Below are 17633 nucleotides of genomic sequence, written 5' to 3'. Positions count from 1 at the left end.
GAGTAGCACTCCAGAGATTCTACGTTTGAAAGTCTTGCAGGTAGGTCCTTCCCACAAGCCTGCAGAGAGCTAGAGAAGGCTGAGGGGGAAGTCAGAGAGTAGCTGAGGTCAGGACAGAGTTTCAGAGGTGTCTGTTTCACTGAGTATCAGCAGCAACTGACTCGATTCCCGAGGAAATAACTTGATCTCATCAAATGACAATTTCTGAAGATTTTTCTTTTTAATTAAGACTAAAATATTCAGCACCTAAACATTAGGCCAAAGAGCACTGTAATGTGCTTGTACAAAAAAAAAGAAAAAAAGGTAAGAAGGGTTATGCCATCTCACTGGGGGAAATTGGAACAGAATTGGGGCTCTTATTCCGAGACTTTGGGTGGTAGAGATAACAACCTGGGCATTTCAAGATAGGAGATTTGGGTGCATCAGAATTATTAAAGCTCTGTAACTTTATCTATGAAACAAATCATGTATCTACCTGAAAAAAATTTTCTAGTGCAGTTTTACGCTATCATAGAAACAAGAGTTGCAGGGGTGTAGATCTAATAAATTGGTGCTAAATCCAGGAAGGCTTTGAAAGGGAGTTTAGTCAAACATGCTGTAGCCCTGGGTTTCCTGTGTTGTCAAGGTAACCAGAGCCTTCGTTTTCTTGGTAACCTGAACCTGGCAAGCCAACATCAGAGACACCTCACGCTTTAGCTAGTCAGCCACCTGCCACTGAGTTACACACGGTTTTTTTGGGCTGAGTTTCCTAAAAGAAAAAGCCCAGCTTTTCCTTTTCTTCTTCCTGCCTCTCATATCCTTCTTTATTTTACTTATCCTTCAGTTTTTTATTTTAAATTTCTAATTGATAATTGTAGATTCCCATATAGTTTCAAGAAATAATACAGAGATATTCTTGTAAATCTTTCACCTCAGTTCAGTTTAGTCGCTCAGTCATGTCTGACTCTTTGTGACCCCATGAACTGCAGCACGCCAGGCCTCCCTGTCCATCACCAACTCCCAGAGATTGCTCAAACTCATGTCCGCTGAGTTGGTGATGCCATCCAACCATCTCATCCTCTGTCATCCCCTTCTCCTCCCGCCTTCTATCTTTCCCAGCATCAGGGTTTTTTCCAATGACTCAGTTCTTTGCATCAGTTGGCCAAAGTATTGGAGTTTCAGCTTCAGTATCAGTCTTTCCAATGAATATTCAGGACTGATTTCCTTTAGGTTGGACTGGTTGGATCTCCTTGCAGTCCAAGGGACTCTCAAGAATCTTCTCCAACACCACAGTTCAAAAGCATCAATTCTTAGGCACTCAGCTTTCTTTATAGTCCAACTCTCACATCATACATGACTGCTGGAAAAACCATAGCTTTGACTAGATGGACCTTTGTTGGCAAAGTAATGTCTCTGCTTTTTAATATGCAGTCTAGGTTGGTCATAGCTTTTCTTCCAAGGAGCAAGTGTCTTTTAATTTCATGGCTGCAGTCACCATCTGCAATGATTTTGGAACCCCCAAAAATAAAGTCTCTCACTGTGTCCATTGTTTCCCCATCTATTTGCCATGAAGGGATGGGACCAGATGCCATGATCTTAGTTTTCTGAATGTTGAGTTTTAAGCCAACTTTTTCACTCTCCTCTTTCACTTTTGTCAAGAGGCTGTTTAGTTCCTCTTCGCTTTTGCCATAAGGGTGGTGTCATCTGCATGTCTAAGGTTATTGATATTTCTCCCAGCAATCTCAATTCCAGCTTGTGCTTCATACAGCCAGGCATTTCACATGATGTACTCTGCATATAAGTTAAATAAGCAGGGTGACAATATACAGCCTTGGTGTATTCCTTTCCCAATTTGGAACCAGTCTGTTGTTCCATGTCCAGTTCTAACTGTTGTTTCTTGACCTGCATACATATTTCTCAGGAGGCAGGTCATGTGGTCTGGTATTCCCATGTCTTTAAGAATTTTCCATAGTTTGTTGTGATCCATACAGTCAAAAGCTTTGTTGTAGTCCATAAAGAAAAAGTAGATGTTTTTCTGGAACTCTCTTGCTTTTTCTATGATCCAGCAGATGTTGGCAATTTGATCTCTGGTTCCTCTGCCTTTTTTAAAACCAGCTTGAACATCTGGAAGTTCACGGTTTACGTATTGTTGAAGCCTGGCTTGGAGAATTTTAAGCATTACTTTACTAGCGTGTGAGATGAGTGCAATTGTGTGGTAGTTTGAACATTCTTTGGCATTGCCTTTCTTTGGGACTGGGATGAAAACTGACCTTTTCTAGTCCTGAGGCCACTGCTGCATTTCCCAAATTTGCCGGCATATTGGGTGCAGCACTTTCACAGCATCATCTTTTAGGATTTGAAATAGCTCAACTGGAATTCCATCACCTCCACTAGCTTTGTTCATAGTGATGCTTCCTAATCATCACTTGACTTCACACTCCAGGATGTCTGACTCTAGGTAAATGATCACACCATGGTGGTTATCTGGGTCATGAAGATCTTTTTTGTATAGTTCTGTGTATTCTTGCCACCTCTTCTTAATATCGTCTGCTTCTGTTAGGTCCATACCATTTCTGTCCTTTATTGTGCTCATCTTTGCATGAAATGTTCCCTTGGTAGCTTTAATTTTCTTGAGATCTCTAGTCTTTCCCATTCTGTTGTTCCCCTCTGTTTCTCTGCATCCACCACTGAGGAAGGCTTTCTCGTCTCTCCTTGCTCTTCTTTGGAACTCTGCATTCAAGTGGGTGTATCTTTCCTTTTCTCCTTTGCCTTTTGGTTCTCTTCTTTTCTCAGCTATTTGTAAGTCGTTGTCAGACAACCATTTTGCCTTTTTGCATTTCTTTTTCTTGGGGATGGTCTTGATCACTGCCTCCTGTACAATGTCATGAACCTCTATCCATAGTTCTTCAGGCACTCTATCAGATCTAATCCCTTGATCTATTTGTCACTTCCACTGTATAATTGTAAGAGATTTGATTTAGGTCATACCTGAATGGTCTAGTGGTTTTTCCTACTTTCTTTAAGTCTGAATTTGGCAATAAGGAGTTAATGATCTGAGCCACAGTCAGCTCCCGGTCTTGCTTTTTGTGACTGTATAGAGCTTCTCCATTGGGTTTCCTACTGTGTGGAAACTTCTCCTCCTTCAGGACTCCCTCCCCAGGACAGGTCTTCATCCCTAATTCTTTTGTCTCTTTTTTTTGTCTTGTATATTTTGTCCTACCTCCTTTCAAAGAGAATGGGCTGCCTTTCTGGGTGCCAGGTGTCCTCCGCCAGCGTTCAGAGTTGTTTTGTGGAAGTTGCTCAGCATTCAAATGATCTTTTGATGAATTTGTGGGGAAGAAAGTGTCTCCCCGTCCTATTCCTCTGCCATGTTGTCTTGTCCCAACATTTAACCTCAGTTCAGTTCAGTTCAGTTGCTCAGTCATGTCCGACTCTTTGCGACCCCATGAATTGCAGCACGCCAGGCCTCCCTGTCCATCACCAACTCCCGGAGTTCAATCAGACTCATGTCCATCGAGTCAGTGATGCCATCCAGCCATATCATCCTCTATCGTCCCCTTCTCCTCCTGCCCCCAATCCCTCCCAGCATCAGGGTCTTTTCCAATGAGTCAACTCTTCGCATGAGGTGGCCAAAGTACTGGAGTTTCAGCTTCAGCATCAGTCCTTCCAATGAACACCCAGGACTGGTCTCCTTGAGAATGGACTGGTTGGATCTCCTTGCAGTCCAAGGGACTCTCAAGAATCTTCTCCAACACCACAGTTCAAAAGCATCAATTCTTCGGTGCTCAGCTTTCTTTACAGTCTGACTCTCACATCCATACATGACCACTGGAAAAACCATAGTCTTGACTAGATGGACCTTTGTTGGCAAAGTAATGTCTCTGCTTTTCAATATGCTATCTAGGTTGGTCATAACTTTCCTTCCAAGGAGTAAACGTCTTTTAATTTCATGGCTGCAGTCACCATCTGCAGTCATTTTGGAGCCCCAAAAAATAAAGTCTGACACTCTTTCCACTGTTGCCCCATCTATATCCCATGAAATGATGGGACCAGATGCCATGATCTTAGTTTTCTGAATGTTAAGCTTTAAGCCAACTTTTTCACTCTCCTCTTTCACTTTCATCAAGAGGCTTTTTAGTTCCTCTTCACTTTCTGCCATAAGGGTGGTGTCATCTGCATATCTGAGGTTATTGATATTTCTCCCGGCAATCTTGATTCCAGCTTGTGCTTCTTCCAGCTCAGCGTTTCACCTTTCACCTAGTTCCTGTTAATGAACACTTCACATAATTACAGTACAACAGTCACATGTTAAATGTATACAGGGCTGTGTGTCAATTATATCTTAATAAAAACGGAAGAAAAAAGTATAACAAGGTATCATCGTGATGGAATGGTTAGGTGTTTTGGCTACAGTAGTAGTCACATGACTCTATACATGATAACATTGCATTTAAATATACACACAAGTGCCTGAATGTAAAATTGGTGAAAACTGAATAATGTTTGTGGATTGTGTATGTATTAGTATCCTTCAGTTTTATTGGGATTTAATTGCGGTACAGCACTGTATAAGTTTAAAGTATGTAGCGTCGCTATTTGACTTGCCTCAGTATTTTTAATGAGCACCTGGGAACTCATATAGATGCCAAATTAAATAAATAGAAAGCATCTTTTTCCTTGTGATGAGAGCACTTAGGATTTACACCCTTAACTTTCATGTAGAGTGTACATCAGCATTAATCATATTTATCATGTTGTACGTTACATCCTTAGTCTTTATTTATCTTGTAACTGAAAGTTTGGACCTTCTGACTGCTTTTATCCAATTTTCCCTTCCCCCATTCTCCTTTATTTTAGACGAAAAGCTATATTCACCTTCATGAAATTGTAAAACTGGATTATGACTGAAGCTTTTAGAAGCACAACTGTTTGACGTTTGTTCGCCTGGGTTACGTGGGAAGCGCCAATCCACACAGTCATCTTTTTCCCTGAAATGACTTTATAGAAAATAAGGCAATACCTATCTGGCTTTCTCTCAGCTGTGTTGAGGTTGACATAACACAAGGCCAGGCCACAAGATACCACACTGTAAGTCAAGACTTGTTTTTGCTTTGCACACTGGGAAAATTTAGACTGAAAGTTAGAGAAAAGTTCATGAACTGAACACATTTAATCAGAGGCTTCAATGTTCCAGGGATTCTGCTGGTTGCTGTCTGGGATGCAGGAACAAAGGTGATTTAATCTCTGTGCTCAATGATGTACAGGCTACTGAAGGGTTTAAGACAAAAAAAAAAAAAAAAAACCCAACAATAAATAAAGGTAGAATATAATTAAGGGACTTCCCTGGTGGCTCAGTGGAAAAGAATCCGCCTGCCAATGTAGGAGATGTGGCTTCCATCCCTGGTCCGGGAAGATCCCACTTGCCGCGGAGCAACTAAGCCCCTGTGCTGCAACTGTTGAGCGTGTGCTCTAGAGCCCGGGAGCCGCAGTTACTGAAGCTCGTGAACCCTAGAGCCTATGCTCCGCAACAAAACAAGCTGCTGCAATGAAAGCCTCATACTGCAAGTAGGGAGTAGCCCTCACTCTTTGCAACTAGAGAAAAGCCCATGCATCAGTGAAGACTCAGCACAACCAGAAATAAATGAATAAATTTATATATAAAAAAGAATAGAGTTAGGGTCATCAGAAAGATATGAAAACCTGAAGAAAATGCTGCATAAACTCCAAGGAAGAATAGACATTAATTTGATGGGTGTAGCCAAGAAAGCCGCATGGAAGATTTGAAATGGGCTTTGACAAAATGGATGTTTTTCAAGGAGGGTATTGAAGATGCAGGGTAGAGATGGACCCACAAAATCATCTAGTTCAGAGGTGTAAGTGGTTAAGTGTGTAGGCTCAGGCTCCAGGTTGCCTGGATTTAAATCCCAGCTCTGCTGCATTCTACTGTGTGACCTTGGGCTGGTTAGTCACTAACCTCTCTGAGCCCTAGTCTTCTGTCTATAAAGAGGTGAGGATTAAATTCTTTAAGATATGTGAAACTCTTGGAACTGCTCTTGATTTACAGTAAATGTTTGAAAAGTGTCAGCTATTATTACTGCTGCTGTGGTTGTTATCATTGTTAGTGGACTTTAGAAGGAGGTGCAGTGCTTATGAGACTGGAAAGAGTTTGGGTTCATTTTGTGGCCCCAAATATATCAGATTGAAGTTTATACTTAATTTGATAGGTGATTATTTTTTTATCATTAAAAAACATTTTATGTCAGTAACTGATTGAAGGCAGGAGGAGAAGGAGGTGACAGAGGATGAGATGGTTGGATGGCATCACCGACTCGATGGATATGAGTTTGAGCAAGCTCTGGGAGTTGGTGATGGACAGGGAAGCCTAGCGTGCTGCAGTCCATGGGGTTACAGAGAGTTGGACACGACTGAGTGACTAAACTGAAGTAAATAGCACCAGAACAACAAAACATCAGGAAGCAACAACAGTGGAAACTTCAGTTGTTAAACATCTGGTGTAGTCTTTTTTTTTTTTTTGGTATTTCCAGCCATTGCCCCCAGCTGCTAACCATGCTAACTTTTCTGTTAGGTGACTGTGAGCGGCGTTGGGAATTGATTTGATACAAAACACCTGTAGAAAGAATTACTGAACGCTAATCTTACACAGGTGAAGAGAAAATCGATTTGGAGAGGAACAACTTCTACTTTATCATACAAATAAAAACTCTGGGGCCATGCATGTCAAAGCCAGTGGCCTTGAACCCTTCTCTACCACAAAGGGCTTTGAGACAGTGCAATATATCATTTAAAAAAAAAAGTCATTTCTTTTCCATGTTGTAATACGTTCTGAGAGATTTGACTGATGACCTATATTTCAGGAAGCATGAATGGTCTCCACGTCTCAGATGAGGTAGGCGTGTCATAAATCAGTACATGATGTAGTAAAATGCCTTTTCTGCCTTGGTGCAGCCTTGACCCCTAATTATAGGTGTGAACAAGGTAAACATTTTATTTTTTAACAGCTGGGAATCTTTAAGAATTCTAGTGACTCCACATGTTTTTATTTGCTGTTCTCAGTTCAGAGATGCTAGTTGATCTACTGCCTCGAATAACGAATGCCACCTCACATTCATTTTTTGGAGAACAATTGCTGAGTTCTGAAAACCATGCTTCCGGTTGTTCTGACCTCCGGATGTGTTTGTGTGACCTTTTCAAGGCCCCTGTTCTTTGATCTCTGTAGATCTGCTCCTTTCTCTCTGTGCAAGAGGCCTTGGGTGTTGGTTATACCTCAGTAAAGCCGTTTTGGCCTCTTTCTGGAGGAAGTTCCATGGCTCTTCCCTCCGAATAAAGTGATGACTTTCAAGAGTTCTGAAGCATTAAGGGAGTGCTGCTGAATCACAGGGCATGGAGGAGGGTGCCTGTGGGTTCAGCTGGCTTCTCTGAATCCATTAAAACTGGTTTGACCTTTTCTAGTCCCATGGCTTAGTGACTCATGAATACTGGCGAATTTCAACATTCCAACCCAGACTCCTTCCCTGAGCTTCAGATTTATATATCCTGCCGCCTACTCAGCACCTCTTGTCAAATAAGCATTTCAAACTAATATCTAATAGGATTATGGACTTTCTCATCTAAACCTACTTGCCCTCCAGTGTTCTCAGCAAATGGTGCCCCATCTCACACAGTTGCTAAGGACAGAAATCTAGGACTTGCCTTTTGTTCCTGTTTTTCCTTCATATCCCACATTCTGTTGTTCAGCAAGTACTCTGTTTTCAAAATATAACACTTGTGGCCCAGTGGTTGAGAATTCTGCCAATGCACGGTTCGATCCCTAGTTCGGGAAGATTCTACATGCTGTGGGACAGCTAATCCCTAGCATCACAACTACTGAGACTAAAGCCCACTCACTGCAACAAGAAAAAGCCCATGCCGGCAACAAAGACCCAGCACAGCCAAAAGTAAAATTAAATACATATATATATATACACCCTAAACATGATCACTTTTTGCTTCCGATACCACCACTGTTTCAATTTCAGCTGTAATCACCTCTCCCCTCAGCTATTGCAATTTCCTAATAGGTCTCCTGCCTCCACTCTGGTTCTTTAGTGGCCCATTTTCATATAGAAACTGAAGTGATTGTTTAAAACTGTAAGTCACTCTCCTGCTCAAAACTTTGTAGTCTTCCTAGGGCACCTAACATCAAATCCAGGTTGCAGTATGGGTTAGAGACCTACAAGATCTGGTTGCTGCTTTGCTCTCTAACCTCATTTCCTACAATTCTTCTTCTTACTCACTTCTGCTGGTCACACTGGTTGGCTTTTTTACCTTGGACTTGGCAAATTCGTTTTGCCTCAAGGCTTTTGCTGCCTCTTCCAGGGAGGCTCTTTCTCCAGGTCATCACTAGCTTGCTCGTTTGCATCACTGAGCTAATTGCATCTTCTCCCATGACCAAAAATACTACCTCCCCCAACATCTATCTTCTTATCCTCTCTTATTTTTCTTTAAAGCAAATACTTCTAGGGAGTTTCCTGGCTTTCCAGAACTTCCACTGCAGGGAACATGGTTTCTATCCCTGTTCAAGGAACTGAGATCCCCACATGTCAAACAATGTAGTCCCCTCCCCCCCAAAGCAAATAATCTCTATTATAAATAGTATATTTTATTATTTATGTATTTGCTTGTTTCCTCCATTAGAATATGAGTTCCACGAAGGCAGCTACTTTGTCTTGCTCATCACTGTGTCCCCCGGAAGTGCCTGCCACAGAGTGAGTTCTTGATAAAAGGAAGGAAATGAGCTTGAGTCTTCCTGTTTTCAGCAGTTTGTTACAGGGAATCAATTGATTTTCCTTTGTTCCATGGATGCTGTTTCTTTTGGACTGAAAACACAAAACAGGATCGTTATAGTTTTCAGTTTTATTGAGTGATTAAGAAGAAATCAACTTGCATGGAGTTTGTTTTCATTTTGTAACACACTAGGGACTAGTGGTTTCCAATTTGTGGATGATCTTACATTTAAAATCCAAGTGGTGTTGAAGTGAGCCCTTCAATACAAGAAGGAACAGTGAGACTGTTGACATGTTCAATCTTGAAACCACCACTCTCTTGACACGAACTTAAATTTTAATAAGCAATGTCAAAAACTCAGAAACACAGCATGCTAGGAAACTTTTTTATTTTTTGGTCCTTTTTTTTTAAGTGAGCAGTTACTGTGTCCCAGGTAATGTGCTGTATTCAGCATGCATGCTCAGCTCACTTTTATAACCATGCTCTAGGACAGGTATTATTACCCCTTATAGAGATAATGAAATTGAGAATTAGAGAATTATGTACTTGCCAGAGGTCGTAGTCAAAGGCAGAACTGAGATTCAACCCCTGCCCTGACTCATTCCCAAACCCCAGTTCTTTATAATCTCCCAACACTGCTTCCCATGGGGGAAACTTGAGTGAGACTCTCACAGGTATATCTGAATTATTTTTATGGGCTATCAAAATTCCAATTTAAAAAAGAAATTGAATGTGTGCATCTGAAAATGCCACAGCAGGGATCTCCACCCAAGAGATGGAATTAGCTGATGAACCATGAACTGGAGGAAGAAGAAGACTTGATTCATTTTGAAACATGTTGTCTGCCAACTCCATTTGCAGGCTTGCCACCCCAGGCAGAACAACGTGAAGGGAGTTAAGTGTAAAAAGGAAGGCTTCTGCTCTGGACAATTTCTGACAATGTCAGGCCACCATCTGAGTTTTACTGTGTACCAGCCAGGTTTACCACCGACCAGCTTCTGTGCTGGCAGGTATTATCCTTGTTTCTTTCTTTCTTTTTTTAATGCATGGAGGGGCATGACATGCTCAGGGTTACCAGCTGGTGTGTTATAGAGATGTGACCGAAAGCTAGGTCCATCTGCTTTTGTCCATACCATTCTCCATTTGGATATATCCCCTCCTACTTACTTTATAGACACATATTAGAAAGGAAACAACTGGGAGCAAAACCACTTAAAATAACATCACTTACTCTCCAGTGATAGGATGGCTGAGAGAGTTCCAGGGTATGGTGTAATGGATGGTTTTGGTGTGGGAATATCACAGCAGATTGTTGTTAGATGTAACACCTTTTTCTTAAAATCTCTGTAATTCAGAGGAATTACTAACACATTCCAGTTTATTTATTTTTTAAAACATATTTTAAATTGGTGAAATTTTATTCAGTTCAGTCGTTCAGTCGTGTCTGACTCTTTGTGACCTCGTGGACTACAGCACACCAGGCCTCCCTGTCCACCATCAACTCCCAGAGCTTGCTCAAACTCATGTCCATCGAGTTGGTGATACCGTCCAACCATCTCATCCTCTGTCATCCCCTTCTCCTCCCGCCTTCTGTTTTCCCCAGCATCAGGGTCTTTTCCAATGACTCAGTTCTTCCCATCAGGTGGCCAAAGTATTGGAGTTTCAGCTTCAGCATCAGTCCTTCCAATGAATATTCAGGACTGATCTCCTTTAGGATGGACTGGTTGGATCTCCTTGCAGTCCAAAGGACTCTTAAGAGTCTTCTCCAACACTGCAGTTTAAAAGCATCAATTCTTAGGCACTCAGCTTTCTTTATAGTCCAACTCTCCCATCCATACATGATTATTGGAAAAATCACAGCTTTGACTAGATGGACCTTTGTTGACAAAGTAATGTCTCTACTTTTTAATATGCTGTCTAGGTTGGTCATAGTGTTTCTTCCAAAGAGCAAGCATTTTAAAATTTCATGGCTGCAGTCAACATCTGCAGTAATTTTGGAGCCCAAGAAAATAAAGTCTCTCACTGTTTCCATTGTTTCTCCATCTATGTGCCATGGAGTGATGGGACTGGATGCCATGATCTTAGTTTTTTGAAGGTTGAGTTTTAAGCCAACTTTTTCACTCTCCTCTTTCGTCAAGAGGCTCTTTAATTCCTCCTCACTTTCTGCCAAAAGGGTGGTGTCATCTGCATATCTGAGGATATTTTTCCTGGCAATCTTGATTCCAGCTTATGCTTCATCCAGCCCAGCATTTTGCATGATGTACTCTGCATATAAGTTAAATAAACAGGGTGACAATATACAGCCTTGATGTATTCCTTTCCCGATTTGGAACCAGTCTGTTGTTCCATGTCCAGTTCTAACTGTTGCTTCTTGACCTGCATACATATTTCTCAGGAGACAGGTCAGATGGTCTGGTATTCCCATCTCTTTAAGAATTTTCCACAGTTTGTTGTGATCCACAACAAATTTTATAATATTATCTTATATGGAACTTGTAAGAGTCAGGTTAGGTTAGATTAATCTGTGATAACAAACAGTCTCACCTCTTAGCGGTCTAAAACAATGAGTTGAATTTTTTTTCCTCTTTGAGAAAAAGTCATGGATTCATGGGTGGGGTAGGGGGGCTCTGCTTCCTGTTGTCAGGAAAATTGAGAGTATACGGTCAGATTATATATTGATCAGTCTTTGATTTGTTAAAAATAAAACCTTTTTAAAGATGTGAGTTGAGGGTGTGTATCCGGGGAGGGTGGGAGTGGAGTGAGAAGAGGAGGTATTAGTTACAAGTAACAAAGTTTATGTATATATTTATAACTGAAGGCTCTACAAATTCCAAAGTAATCAGGACTGACTTAAAGACTAGAACTTTTGGAGGGGAAGGGTGGCAGGGGTAAATTGGGATTGACATATACACACTAATATATATCAAATAGATGGGCTTCCCAGATGGCACAGTGAAAAGGAACCCGCCTGCTAATGCAGGAGATGCAAGGGATGCAGGTTCAGTGCCTGCGTTGGGAAGATCCCCTGGAGTAGGAAATGGCAACCCACTCCAGTGTTCTTGCCTGGAAAACTGAATGGACAGAGAAGCCTGGTGGGCTAAGTCAATAGGGTTGCAAAGAGTCAGCCGTGACTGAGTGACTGACCACACATATGAAATAGATAACTAAAAGGTACCTACTCTATAGCACAGGGAACTCTACTCAATACTCTGCAATGGCCTACATTTGATTTTAATCTCTATTTAACAAGCAAGCACTTACATTTGTGTACCAGGCAAGGTCACCAAACTTGGCAAAGTAAATGGGAAAGACAGCTTCATGATAATGGCTACTATTGGTTGAAATTTTCATTTGTGGAATAATTGTCACATCTGTCATGAAGCCTCAACAATCCTAGGGTGAGTAGTACTAAATCCATTTTATGGGTGAGGAACTGAGGTTCAGAGCAGCTAAGTACCTTATCTAGAATCATAAAACCAATAACTCACAGAGGCTGGAGTTGTGAGATTCCCCAATGCTGCATTTTTCCAACAGAGGATCCTATCAAGATTAAGGGTTTCAAATTATTAGAAGACGATTTGTATTTAGAACTTGCTGGCCTCCCTGGCAGTATCTGGGAGAGCTGCTCACCACCCTTAAATAAATAAACAGCTGCTGCTCCTCACTGAGTGAACTGTATAGAGTTACCCCTTGTGAAGAGCAGCTCCTTTGCAAATCCATGCTGTAATTTGGAGGGTGTTCCTTGTGACTTTTCTCTGGGGCTCATGTTTGGTTTGTTTTTTCTGCCTTGAACTATGGCTGGCTCTCACCTCTCCACTTGGGAAAATGCTCTAGAACTTCTCTCCAGGACCCCTCAAATCCATTGTGTATATATCACCTGATTTGGTGACCACCCCCTCACCAGTTTCAGCTTCTCTGGGGATGCCAGCTTCTGGGATGCTGGACAAAAGTGCTCATCAAAAGTATGAATACACCATGGAGTGGAAGTGGATTTATCCTGAAGCTAATGAGGCTTAAACAGGGCTCCCCAGGGTGTGATCCCTTCCCAGAGGCACTGTGTTCCAATGGTAGTTGTTTTAGTGAAATTAGCAAAAGTAAGATATTTCCTTTGCAGTTGGTTGGGACCATTGTGTCTCTTCTGACTTCTTGTCATACTTCCCCAGAAGTTGAGTGGTCTTGGAAGTGGCCATAGGCCTTTTGCGGATCTGGCTAAAGGAAGTTGAGTTGGGGATACATTTAGGGGGGCTTCCCAGGTGGTGCTAATGGTAAAGAACTCGCCTGCCAATGCAGGAGACATAAGTGATGCAGGTTCGATCCCTGGGTCAGGAAGATCTCTGGAGGAGGGCCCGGCAACCCACTCCAGTATTCTTGTCTGGAGAATCCCATGGACAGAGGAACCTGGTCCATAGGGTTGCAAAGGGTTGGACATGACTGAGGCGACTTGGCATACATAGTGGGTTATATTTATGTGGTTCAAAGTTAGGCTATAGACTAACAGTTGCCAGCTGTCTAGTGAAGCAATGAGTGTAAAATACCCTCCCACCTGTTGTAGGGAGAAGTCAATTCTGACTCCTTGTTGAAACTGTTTCTTTGACTTGCTTTTCATGGCTTTTGTTATTATAATCATACATAATGGCCTGCCTCAGAGAATCCTGCCCCTCTGCTTGACCTATAAACTAGAGCGCTTTTGTTCAGAACCCTGTCCACTTGTAGATGACAGGAAGGAAAAAGTAACACATCCCCCTGTTTCTGAGGCTTGCCATTCTTGGAGATATTTTCAAGGTTAATGGCCTTTTTACTTTGTTTCCTCACCTCCCCATCATCTCTGATCTATAAAAGAACCTGGTATCCAGACCCTGGTAAGATGGTTATTTTGAGACATTAGTCTCCCATCTTAGTCAGCTGGTTTTCCAAATAAAGTAATATTCCTTGCCTCAACATCTCATCTCTCAGATTCACTGGTCTTCTGTGGCGAGCAGAGTAAAAGCTTGGACTTGGTAACATGCCCACTGTGCCAACTGGTCTGATACTGTGAAATGAAGCTGTGGGGCCAGAGGCCAAGTTGTGATAGAAACCTGTCCTCTGGTCCTGGTGTTTCCAGGAGGCAGGGAGCAGAGGAGAAGCAAGTAAAGTTGGAAACTGGTCTGTGGATAAATATTGTAGTGGTGGGTCAGCCAGGTCATGGACAGATTACACCGATTTTTCTGAATTTTGTTATATTTGTGGTATTTGTCTAGTTTTAAATATCTCGTATTGGCTGGGAATTCTTTTCTCATTCTAAATAAATATTTATTTTTATGCTACATTTTGCGTTTATGATATTCTTTTTCTTAAAGAAATCACCTCTCTAAATTATATAGATTTCAGGCCCCATAAAAATTAAGTTCTGTCCCTTAAATTGCATGGACATTCTTTTCCAGAAGCAGTTGCTCCAGAAAGTCTTCTGAAGTGAATTTCACAAACACCACAAAATGGCTATAATAAGACAATTTAATGTATACATTCTTTTAAATTTTATATATATGTGTATTTCCTTCCCTAATGGCTCAGCAGTAAAGAACCTGCCTGTCAATGCAGAAGATGCAAGTTCAGTCCTTGGATCGGGAGGAGATCCCTGGAGAAGGAAATGGCAACCCACTCCAGTATTCTTGCTTGGGAAATCCCATGGACAGAGCAGCCTGGTGGGCTTCAGTCTATGGGGTCACAAAGCGTTGGACACAACTTAGCAACTGAGCATGCACATATGCATGTATGTATTTAATTGAAATATAGTTGATGTATAATATTATATAAGCTAATATATGCATTCTTTTAAAAATGTTTATTTTATTGACATATAATTGATTTGAAGTGCTGTGTTAATTTCTGCTGTACAGCAAAGTGATTCAGTTATTTATATATATCTTTTTCATATTCTTTTCCATTATGGTTTATCAAAAGATATTGAATATAGTTCCCTGTGCTATACAGTAGAACCTTGTTTATCCATTCTATATATAACAGTTTGCGTCTGCTAATCCCAAACTCCCAGTCCGTCCCTCCCCCGCTCTCTCCCTTGGCAAGTCTGTTCTCTGTGTCTGTGAGCCTGTTTCTGTTTCATAGATAAGTTCGTTTGTGTGAGATTTTAGATTTCACATATAAGCGATATCATAAGGTATTTTTAATTTTTCTGATTTACCTCACCTAGTACGATAATCTCTAGGTCCATCCATGTTGGTGTAAATGGCATAATGTACACATTTCTTGATTTGTACAGATCTAGCAAAATTTTATGTGAATATGAATGAACAGAGAAACCAACACTTCATTTTAATTATTTAGATCTGACCTTCTTCCCATTTTGGTATCAGGACTTTGGCCAAGTGGCAGCTGATGTCTGTTCATAGGGTTAGAGGTTTTAGGGTAGGATCAGGTGAGGCGAACTGGGGGTAGGTGTGGGTATCACACTAAATTGCCACTCACAGGCAGGTAAAGCATCCAGGGAGGCAGCTGGATCCCTCCTTTAATTTACTATTATTAGTTGTTTTTTTAAAGAACACAGGATGTTCTCCTCAAAGAATTTAATGCCAAGGGTCAACCTAAAAATACCAACAATGGTTAATTCTGGGAGATTGAATTAGAAGTGACTTTTACTTTTTTCCCTTTTAAGAATAGTTTCTGATCTTTCTGTAAATAGAATGTATTAGCAGTAAGAAAAAGAAGCATTCGAAGACCCCTTTGCCCATGGCACGCACAATCCCATTTGTATTTGTGTGTCTGTGTGTGAGACAGAGAGAGAGAGAAAGAGAGAGATTTTACTATGGAGTCATTTTTCTTCCTTCCTCTCAGCCCCCCTCCCTCTTTTTTCCCTTAGAATAAATCCATAAAGGCTTACTAGCATCTTAATAACTCTTTGGAAACTTCAAAGAATGCTTTATTTCATACCTTTTAAAACTGTGTGCGAGTTACAAATTTTTTAATTTGAGAAAAACATAAGATAGGAAGAAATTGCCTTTGACTTTGACTTTTTGGTGTGTGAATGTGAGATACAAGCAGAGAGAAATTCACAAGTAAATTACCAATTAGTTATTGAGAACTGCAGAACGTCGGAGCAGAAATTAGGATCTAATTATCTGTCTCTATGATTGTCATTCAAGACACGAATCTGCCAAGTTTTATAATTGTGGGGCAAATCTATTCCGCTTGAGACAATTCCCTTGCCACATCAAGATTTTTATGAAAGTCCAGGAGAGGTGGATGGGTGACTTTTAAGGATGCCCCCTTCCTTTCTTTCAGAAGTGATGAGAGCAGCTCAGGCCAGTACCAGCCCGGGGCTGGACTCCCTCTGGGCACAGAACAGAGAGGACAAGCAGGTATATAAGGTGTGGATATTTCTCTAGTGCTTTTAAAGACAGAAATGTTTCTAATAAAGATAGAATAGTTCATTTAAAATATAAACTCCATTTTTATATGAACAGCTTCTTTTGGACTGTTTTTAGAGATTTCCTTATTTACTCTCTGCTCTTCGGGCTGCCCCAGGCCTTCTTCTGCCCTGACACTGCGCCTCAGGACATTCTCATTGCAAGGTCCTTAGAGCCGTCCCTCAATGGCTCCTTAACACTCCTGCGCTACTCGCTACTCATTAGTGTCTCCTCCTGTTTCCTTAAACTCCCTTAGACTTGTGTCTGCACACAGTAGGTATTCAGATGGGATGTCCTGAGTATGCATTTCACAGATACTGTCCTTCCGTGTGAGCACATGCCTCTCTCCAGCCTCCCCATCCTCCACTCTCCCCTTCCTCCACCAGCACCGCCTCTGCATGTGTGTCCAATTGTCTCTAAAATCCACTTTCTCTGGGTGCCGGCTACTTGGAGGCTGAGCCCTCTGCATCCTAAGAGAGCCATATCAGTTTGCAACAAAACAAAATATACTTCAAGAAAATGAAACCATGAAACCATACTTCAAGAAAAAAACCATATTTTTTTCCTGCCTTCGTTGAATATTAGGGTGTAAAGAGGAGCTCCACAATAGACCATCATTTTCAGTCCAACTGTGCATGATAGTCAGCATGAAGGGCTTGGATTCTTGTGCGGATAAATGAGCTAAGATGTGGATGAATTCTAACATGGTGCCTGGCATGTTGCTGACACCCCAATAGTAAATCATTGCCTGCTTTTGTCATGGTGGTCTGGTTACATTCGTAGCTCTGTTACAGTGTGTAGCTCTGCTCCACAAAGAATCACCAAGAACTAATGAGCTGTATTTCCTCCAATGCCATGGGCTGTGTCAACACAGTGTAAACATTGTGACAATTTTTGACTGAATTGAGTTAACTGACTGAATGTTTTGAAGTATTGACACAGCAGCTAAAAGAGTGAGAAATGTAGTCAAGCCAGCTATTCTGAAGGATGAAAATGGCAACTATTTCAAAACTAGAATAAAATGTGAGAAGCCAGTGGAAGGTCAGTAGCCACAAGGCCATTGGAAAACCCTTAGGAAAGGAGGGGAGACACAGAAATGAAAATCTGAAGATTGTCCTGGGTCACTCTGGAATTTTATCCCCTTTACCAAAGCTTCCTTAATTTACTCCAAAGGAACAGCAGTAGAAAGTGGGAAGTGTCACAAAATCTTGAGAAATGATGGTGATAGTTCATTCATTCTGTCCTTTAACCATTATCTGCCTTTAATTCCTTCCTCTGATAACTCTGAGGATGAGTAGAAGGTTGGACCTGTGTGCAAAAATGTGTTAGGTGTTGGAAATCTTTGCAAGGAACTCTGGGGCAAGGATTGCCCTATTTGGGAGATATTTGTACTTCAGTTTATTCAATGAATTTTCTAAAAGATTGCAGAATTTTGTTTACAGGTATATGTAAATCTACAAGTTGTTATAT

This window comes from Bos taurus, chromosome 13 (genome assembly GCF_002263795.3).
Source record: "Bos taurus isolate L1 Dominette 01449 registration number 42190680 breed Hereford chromosome 13, ARS-UCD2.0, whole genome shotgun sequence".
NCBI lineage: Eukaryota > Metazoa > Chordata > Mammalia > Artiodactyla > Bovidae > Bos > Bos taurus.
The sequence above is the reverse complement of the archived record's forward strand: the minus strand, read 5'-3'. Positions refer to the sequence as shown.